Below are 9,422 nucleotides of genomic sequence, written 5' to 3'. Positions count from 1 at the left end.
TTGGCTAGGCCACAGTACTAGATATTTGGTCAAACAGTATTCTAGATGGTTCTGTGAAGATATTTTTTAGATAAGATTAACATTTAAATCAGTAGGCTTTGATTAAGCAGATTACCCTCCATAATGTGGTGAGCCTCATCCAATCTGTTGAAGGCTTTAATTTTAAAAAGGCTGACCTGTCCAGGAGAAAAGGGAATTCTGCCAGCAGACAGCCTTTGGACTTAAATTGCAGCTCCTTCCTGGGTCTCTCGCCTGCTGGCTCACCCTGTAGAATCTCGGACTTTTGCAGCCTCCACAATTCCATGAGCCAATTCCTTAAAATAAATCTCTCTATATATACACATTTTATTGATTCTGTTTCTCTGGAGAACCCTGATTAATACAACATATGATGTGTAATTTTTTAGTACTTCATTAAGAATACAGGACTTTAAAGGTGGGAACTGCATACTTTTAAGCGTTTCCTGTACATGTCAGCCACCTCCCCAGCTCTTTCCTATATCCAGCGTCTAGCACATGATAGATTTTTACTAACTGCTTATGAAATGAATGAATGCACAAAAGAATGCTGTAGAGGGAATCTGAAAGGAAAAGGAGTTCATTTAATTTAGGAAGTGTTATATATATATAATTGGCTCAAACCTTGGGGGTAGTTTTTATTTAATTTTTCTTTTGATTTGTTACTAAATATGAAGAGAAAGTCTATGGCTCTGTAGAGAGTATACTAATTAGAAGAGTGGGAGACTTCGTTTATTAGTTGGTGTGTGGGCAGAGAACAGGTGCTTCATAGACTTGCATTGGATATAGAACGCATAGCAAGTATTGGAGTAGTTCTGTGTGGTCACCAGCCATGGGCCCTTTGAAAGATGCTCCCAAACCACAAGGACACAAATATAATATGGATAATATTCTATCTATCTATGTATCTATCTATCTATTCATCCATCCTTCATAATTTTTTAAGTGACCAGAAGCAAAATATTTGAAAACTAGAAGGAGAAGAGAAAAAGAAAACCACTTCTTATACTGAATTTCCAATTTGAATTAAAAAACTGAGTCTAAAGTCTGTTATAAAGGATAAAAGTGATCAGATTACAAACTAGAAGGAATACAAATGAGGTTTAGAAGTGGCAGATGGGAATATGACAGAGAAAGCAAGCTGAAGCTTTTTGCCACTGAAGAGGCTCGGAGAAAAGGATAAAAACACAGCGAAAGCTGAAAGCTTTGAGCCACGGTGAGGAAGAGAGAATGCTCCAGAAACTTGAGGCTATCCAAAAAGAGACTGGTTGTTTATAAAAGAATATCTGAAATGTCCCTTTTCCCTCTCTGGTCAAAAGCTACCCCCCCAAAGCTACCTCGTTTCTCTTACCAACCTCATGTCACAAATCAAACCACCCTGGGTTGTGACTAGGGGGCCTGGAAGGTGGTGATGCCTTCAGATTGAATCCATATGGTACATTCTCCAACGATGGCCCTCCATGGCTCTGGCAAAGGCCACTCTGATTCTAGAGGCTGAGGACTTCTGAAGGGACAAACAGCTGAGGGGGAAGAGAAATAGCCTCTGTGCCAAGCCCTGAGCTAAGCACTTTGCATATAGAGTAAGAGTCTGGATGTGAGGGGCCTTATCTTCTGCTTTTCTGAAAACCTGCTTTCTTTTCCTCTCTTCTCAACCCCTGTCTCCCTTCCAGAAAACAGTTAATGAGCTGGTGCTATGCTCCTGGCATTGTTTATAGGTCACAGAGATGCATCAATGACCAAGATAAAGTTCTGTACTCTTGAAGTATGAATTCTAGTGGGTGCGAAACAGGCAATAAACATGCATAAAATATAAAATAATTTCAGATAGTGACAATTGCTAGATAGAGAAGGACTGAGGGGTGCTATTTATCAGGATATGGCAGGGAAGTCTTGACATTAAAATTAAGACTTGAATGATTAGAAGAAGGCAGCACACTGAGCTCTATGCAAGCATAATTCCAAGCAGAGGGGACAGAGGCAAGAACAAATATGGCGTGTTTGAGGGACAGAAAGAAGAGTGAAGTGTCTGGAGCACAGTGAGTGAGGGAAAAGCGGCAAGAGGTGAGGTTGGAGAGGGACACAGAGGTCATATCATGTGAGGCTTTGGGGGCCAAAGTAAAGAGTTTGGATTTTACTCTAATTGGAATAAAATGGCCAAGGGAAGCCATTTGCAGATTTTAAACAGGAGAGTGATATGATCTGATTTACGCATTCCATGTGTTGTTGACCCTTTCACTTGAACCCTGGCTAATAATTTTGAGCCTAGCAGTGCCATTAGGGATCTTCAAATTACTCGCTCTAAATCAAATTGACCAGAAGTGCTGTCATCCTTAGTAGAAAGTTGAAGTCAACGTAGCAGGAATCATCACAACTTAAAAATGATCAAAAGGTTTGAACAGACATTTCATAAAAGAAGATATATGAGTGGCCGATAAACACATAAAAAATGTTTAACATTATTCAGGGAAATACAAATTAAAGCCATAGCGAGCTATCACTGCACACAGACTAGAATGGCTAAGATTAAAGATTGACAATATTGAGCACTGGTAAAGATGTGAAGTAACTGGAACTCTCAGTTCTGGTGGGACTACAAAATGGTACAGGCTCTTTGGAAATTTCTTGTAAAGTTAAACATTCACTTTGCTATGTGATTCAGGAATGTGCTCTTAGATATTTACCCAAGAGAAATGGAAGCATATGTCCACACAAAGACTTGTACACGAATGTTCATAGCAGCTTTATTCATAATAGCTAAAACTTGGAGACAACTCAACTATCCATCAACAGGTGAGTGGATAAAGAAATTGTGGTGTTATCCATTCAGTGAAATGCTACTTGGCAGTACATAGGAATGAGCTACCACTACAAATGGCATGGATGAATACAAAAGACATTGGCTTAGCCAAATAAGCCAGACAAAAAGAGCATATATAATGTAAGACCCCACTTACATGAAATTCAAGAACAGACAATAATTCACCGTGACAGAAATGAGATCAGTGCTTGCTTGCGGCTTAGGGTGAGACTATAAAGGAAACTTTTTTGAGGAAACTTTTTGGGATAATGGAGATATTCCATATCTTGTCTGGGGTGATGATTACATGGGTATATACATTTGTCTAAGCTCATCAAATTGCATATTTAAAATGGGTGCATTTTATTTATGTGTTAGTATATTCCCACTAAGGAGCCCTCACCTCTCACAAAAGCCTGTAACCAGGTTCTGTCAGGCCTTGACTCAGTGAGCACGTGGGGACCCAGAGTAGTCAATTCAGAGACTCATCTTCGAACTCCTCTCCTCCCCTTTCCCACTTCCAGCTCATTCCCTAGAGCTCACTCTGTTCTCTAACCTGACTCTTGACTCTTGAGCCACAGAATTTCCTGCCTTGCTTGTACAGTTTACATCATTAGGCTCCATTAGGGTGACCCAGAGATCTCATCTTCTGGGAGCTACGGATTAAGTTGGTATAATCAGCATTTCTTTGGGGGCATATTGGCTAATTCACCCTCTTATACCCTATTGATAGGTTGTTTCTATCAGATTATTCTGAAAGACTTCCAGTAGTAATCTTTTCTTATTCTTAGTCTAGTTCCTATGTTTTTCTGGAACTATCCAGATTATTATAGTTTCCTGTATTCAACAGTTATTGCTACACTGGTAGAAATACATGTGTATACTTTACAGACAGATATATCCTTATTAGAGGAAACAACACCCATAGATGCTAAAAGTTAAATGTGCTACTGCAGAAAACGAAGAGAAGACTTTTCTCTATTGGTGCCCTAACTGTGGGGTGCCTAAAATTGGGTCTACCACTTGAGTAAGTGGCTGAGTTAAATATTTTGACTCGAATTTCATAACTTGTCACAGCGATCCCATTGGCAGTAGAGTGGTGGGTTGCCAAGAAGGCAATTCATTATCTCTCTGTCTCCCTGTGTGTTTAAATTTTGTTCCCTCTCCCTAAAGAGAGGTGATGCTATGGCTTACAACGAATATGCTCTTGCAGAGCTCTCCACACCAATTAGAAAAGTTCTGTGTTATGACACTCTTTGATAGGATGTTATGACACTCTTTGATAGAAAGCCATTGTCCCATTGAAACGGAAACTTCATCAGAAGCACGGAGAATCAAGGGTATGCTTTAGACATGCCGAGTGGGAGGGGACTATCTGTGCTCACTGGGTCCATCAAACGAAGTACCTCCTACATAGGTCTTTCAATGCAATCTAGCTGGTTCCCTGCATTTACCTAGCCCCACCCTTATTTAGTACACAGTTGGAGGGAAGCCAGTAATACAGCATTTCTTAACTCACTATTTGGAACTCTTACCTGTTTATTTAAAACTCTGAAAGCCCTCTTTAGTGAAAGGCAAAGTTGCCTGCAGTGTATCAGTGGGTAAAGAGGATGGGGTCACCTCTTGACTGGAATCATGCTTTTCTTTGGGAATGGGTGAGAGTCATTGCCATAAACTATGTCACAACACTTTTCTAGAATCATGAATTTTAATATCTCCATCTCCAACTGTAATTTCCTCTTAAAAAGGCTTGCCTATGGTCTCACACCGGACTTCTCTGTCTGGAAAGCGGGAAGTTTAATTTCAGAGATGTGAAACCAAGTTTATATTTACTTGGCACCCAAGATTCCTAGATACCCTTATGTCCCCTTTATGAGGACTAAGAATTGCATAGTTAACTCATTTCATCTTCTCTCTTTAGCTTTAATTAGAGCCAACTAAATTACAAATAATAATGAACAAACAAAACAACATCAAAGTGGAAATTCAAAACACTGCTTTTTCCTATTCTTGGACCTCTTCTGATCAAAATGTCTACGACTGAGCATATGGGATATCTCATTAAGTAAGTGTAAAGTTTTATGGGAAAAAGATGTACAATTCAACCACCTAGAGTCTTGTATAGCTAGACAATTCCTGACCTTGATATATTCACTCTCATCAGCATCTTTGAATCCAGACAGATTCCAATTAGACATATGGTGAAGAATTATGTTGAATTAGATGATAACTTTCAAAAGTGAATAAAAATGTTTGTGTTAATAGTGATGTCTTCTTGGAAAGTTTCCCAGTTTTTATTCAGGGAAGAATTGCTCTGATATGTTTACCCATGGTCCTTCCTGATCTTTATATTCTGGGTAGGATTACCTTTTAATTTTCCTATCCATCAATACCTGGCCATTATTATGCCCCCACTTTTTTGGGGGTCCAAAGTTTGAAATGTAAAACTGTATCAGAAATTGATGAGGCAATTGAGTAGAGCTCTCAGAAAGAAGACTGTCCGGTGAGTCAGGAAGACTGTATTCTAGTCTAAGCTCTATTATTTACCAGCCATGTGATCTTGGGCAGATCACTTAATCTATATCTTAGTTTTTTCGTCTTTTAAGTGGAGATGATGATGTCTGCTTTAAATGGGTAATGTTGTATGGAAGTAATTAACACAGAAACAGGCATAGACGAGATGCTGAATAAATTCTACATCCAAAAAAGTTAATGTCTGCAGGTCTAAATTTTCACAGGCTCTACAATAAGTCTAATAAAAATATGGTTGCATTTCTCAGAACCAGCAAATGGCAGAACATGAGGGTCATTGGGATAAAGATAATAGCAATAAATTCTGTAGTAGGCATTTGTTTTTAATCCTTAGATGGTTCCAAGATATTGGTGCTTATCTACATATTAGAGTTAAGGTACAAAGAAGGAAGAGGATAAAAAATGAATAAGGCAGGCTGTGGCGGCCCAGCACCCTTGCGGCTTGTTGGGCGCGTGGGTCATGGCTGGCCCAGTGCGGGGCAAGGGGGCCCCAGGCCCTGGACCTGCTGCGGGCCCTGCCCTGTGTGAGCCTGGCTAACCTGAGGCCAAACCCGGGCTCCAGGAAACCGGAAAGATGACCAAGAGGTCAGAGAAGAGGTAGAAAATGTGGCAGGGGCCACAAGGGAGAACGACAGAGAAGAACCCGGCCCCGGCTGGGCTTTGAGAGAGGCCAGACTCCATTTTACCTTCGAATCCCAAAATATGGGTTTAATGAAGGACATAGCTTCAGACACCAGTATCAGCCTTTGACTCTCAACAGGCTGCAGTATCTTTTTGATTTGGGTCGAGTTTATCCTACATAACCTATTGACTTAACCCAACTTGTCAATGGGAGAGGCGTGACCTTCCAGCCATCTAAAAGGGATTATGGTGTCCAGCTGGTAGAGGAGGGTGCTGACACCTTTAAGGCGAAAGTTAATATTGAAGTACAGCTGGCTTCAGAGCTGGCCATCGCTGCAATCGAGAAGAATGGGGGTGTCATCATGACGGCCTCCTACAACCCGCGAAGCCTGGAAATTCTGTGCAAACCTATTGCATTCTTTCTCCATGGACAACCCGTTTCCAAGCGAATGCTCACCTCCAAGACACTGGTACCCTACTACACTGATGCAAGGAATTGCGGTTACTTGGCGGATCCTGCTGAATTTCCTGAAGCAAGACTGGAGCTCGCCAAGAAGTACGGTTATATTTTACCTGATATCACAAAAGACGAACTCTTCAAAATGCTCAGTACTTGAAAAGATCCAAGGCAGATTTTCTTTGGTCTTGCTCCCAGGTGGGTAGTGAATATGGCAGATAAGGAAATCCTCAAACCTACAGATGAGAATCTCCTCAAGTACTACAGCTCCTGAGTTCCTTCCAAGAGAGCAGATGGTAAAAGAGCTCCAGAAAGGGACTGAAACACATGTGTTTCCCATGGCATTTGCTTAATTTGTAATTCTGCAGATGTTGATGTTTTCTGTATAATCATAACTCTCTTTTTTATCTAAATTAAAAACACAGTAAGCAAGGACTGTGTAGAGGATCTGGCGGATCTGTGTGCTTCTGTTTCAGAGATCTAAGCTCCCTGGTTCTCTGCCCAAGGAAGAGTGTAACTCTTAGACAATTTCCAGTTGAGTTTTCCATCATCTTTCCATCCAGGTCTTGTCTTATTGTTGCAAATCAGAATGAACGCGCAGGTGGGATGGGATTGCTTTGTCAGCTGCTTGGTCAAGGTCAGAGGGCTGCTAATGAGCTGGTGAGCTTCTTACTTGGTAGCCGTGAGGAAGCGCTGCTACCCAGCGTCAAGACAGTAAGCCTTCAGCTTGGGATGATTAAAATGTGGGATGTGAGTTGAAGGTTTAAGACTGGTGAGTAGCTTCTAAGTAGTTCAATATTTGCTAGTAAAATTGAGACAAAAATTCCAAGGGAATTCATTTTCTCAACTCAGAGTAAATAAAAATGTTCAAGCCAGTAACATTTTTTTCCTTGAGGAAGGTAAATGTTCTAATTCTAATTGATAAGATTTTACTTATTTCATAGACTTTGGAAACCTTTGTTTTTCAGTCATTTTAAATGCTTTTGAAAAAATGGTCAATGATTATATAAGCCATAAAAACAATTGGTCATGTGAAAATTAAACTCAGTTAATTTAAAAGGTTCAGCAGTCAGTAAGCTCATTTAGCTTGGCAAAGATCTGTTGTATTGAAACCAGAGTGAAAGCTTAATTTATCCTGATGCAATTAAATCTTGAATAATTCATGATAATTCTTTGACAGTAGAAATAAAATGATTCCTGCTTGTTTATTTTACGAAATAAAAAAAAAAAATGAATAAGGCATATCCCTGCCTTCTGAGAACTTACAGTCTCAGGTCCACCATTAGCACAATAAGAAATCTTTTGTATTGATGAATCAGTTGTATGCTATTTGAGTTTCTCAGCTTCAGTAAGAATTGTTAACTTATTTGAAATTGTTTGAAATTTATTTAGAATTTGTGGTAGTTTAAATATATACTGAAAATTATGAGATGTTAGTTTAAAAATTGAAGAACACACAAACAAATGGAAAGATATTGTGCTCATGGATTGGAAAAATTAATTTTGCTACAATGTCCATATTACCCAAAGCAATCTACAGATTCAGCGTGATTCAGCGTGAAAATACCCATGCCCATGGCATTGTCACAGAGATAGGATAGACAATCCTAAAGTTTGTATGGAACCACCAAAGTTCCCAAATAGCCAAAGCAATCTTGAAAAATAAGAATAAAGCTGGAGGCATCATTGCCTGATATTGTTAATGTTGAACTATATTACGAAGCTATGGTAATAAAAACAGTATGGTATTGGCGTAAAGACAGACACATAAATCAAAGGGACAGAACAGAAAGCTTCCAAATAAACCTATGTATATATATGGTCAACTAATTTACAGCAAAGGAGTCAAGAATGTACAATTGGGAAAGGACAGTCTCTTCAATAAATGGTATTGGGAAAACTGGACAGCCACATGCAAAAGAATGAAACTGGACCCCTATCTTTACACCATACACAAAAATTAACTCAAAATAGATTAAAGAATTGATGTAGGAAATGAAACCATAAATCTCCTAGAAGAAAACATAGGTGGTAAGCTCCTTGATATTCATCTTGGTGATGATTTTTTTGAATCTGACTCCAAAAGCAAAGGCAACAAAAGCAAAAGTAAGCAAGTGGGACTATACCAAACTAAAAAGTTTTGCCACAGTAAAGGAAACTATCAACAAAATGAAAAGACAACCTACTGAATGGAAGAAAATATTTTCAAATCATATATCTGATAAGGGCTTAATATCCAAAATATATAAAGAACTCACACAACTCAATAACAAAAACCCCAAACAATTCAATTAAAAAATGGGCAGAATATCTGAATAGACATTTTCCCAAAGAAGACATACAGATGGCCAACAGATACATGCAAAGATCTCAACATCACTAATAATCAGGGAAATACAAGTCAAAACCACAATGAGATATTGCCTCATACCTGTTAGCATAGCTATTGTCAACAAGACAAGAGATAAGAAGTGTTGGCAAGAATTTGGAGAAAAGGGATCCCTTGTACACCATTGGTGGGAATGTAAATTGGTGCAGCACTATGGAAAAGAGCATAGAGGTTCCTCAGAAAATTAACAATAGAACTACCATATGATCCAGAGTTTCCACTTTTGAGTATTTACCTGAAGGAATGAAAACACTAACTTGAAAAGATTTGTGCAACCCCCATGTTCATTGCAGCATTGCTTACAGTAGCCAAGATATGGAAACAACCTAAGTGTCCACTAATGAATGAATGGATAAAGAAAATATGGAATATGTATACAGTGGAATATTATTCAGCCATAAAAAGGAATGAAATCTTACCATTTGCAACTATGTGGGTGAACTTTGAGGATATTAAGCTAAGTGAATTAAGTCAGACAGAAAAGGACAAATACCACATGATCTTACTTATGTGTGGAATCAAAAGAAAAAACTGAGCTAATAGATACAGAGAACAGATTGGTAGTTAGCAGAGGCAGGGTGTGGGGAGTGGGAGAAATGAGTGAAGGC

The 9,422-nt window shown here is 39.0% G+C and overlaps 1 pseudogene; it reads left to right on the top strand.

Annotated features, from left to right (window-relative positions):
* The first annotated feature begins 5,807 nt into the window (after positions 1-5,807).
* Positions 5,808-6,737, top strand: LOC137757170 (large ribosomal subunit protein uL15m pseudogene; annotated as a pseudogene).
* Positions 6,738-9,422: the final 2,685 nt, after the last annotated feature.

Source organism: Eschrichtius robustus, chromosome 1 (genome assembly GCF_028021215.1).
Source record: "Eschrichtius robustus isolate mEscRob2 chromosome 1, mEscRob2.pri, whole genome shotgun sequence".
Classification (NCBI taxonomy): Eukaryota; Metazoa; Chordata; class Mammalia; order Artiodactyla; family Eschrichtiidae; genus Eschrichtius; species Eschrichtius robustus.
The sequence above is the reverse complement of the archived record's forward strand: the minus strand, read 5'-3'. Positions and strand labels throughout refer to the sequence as shown.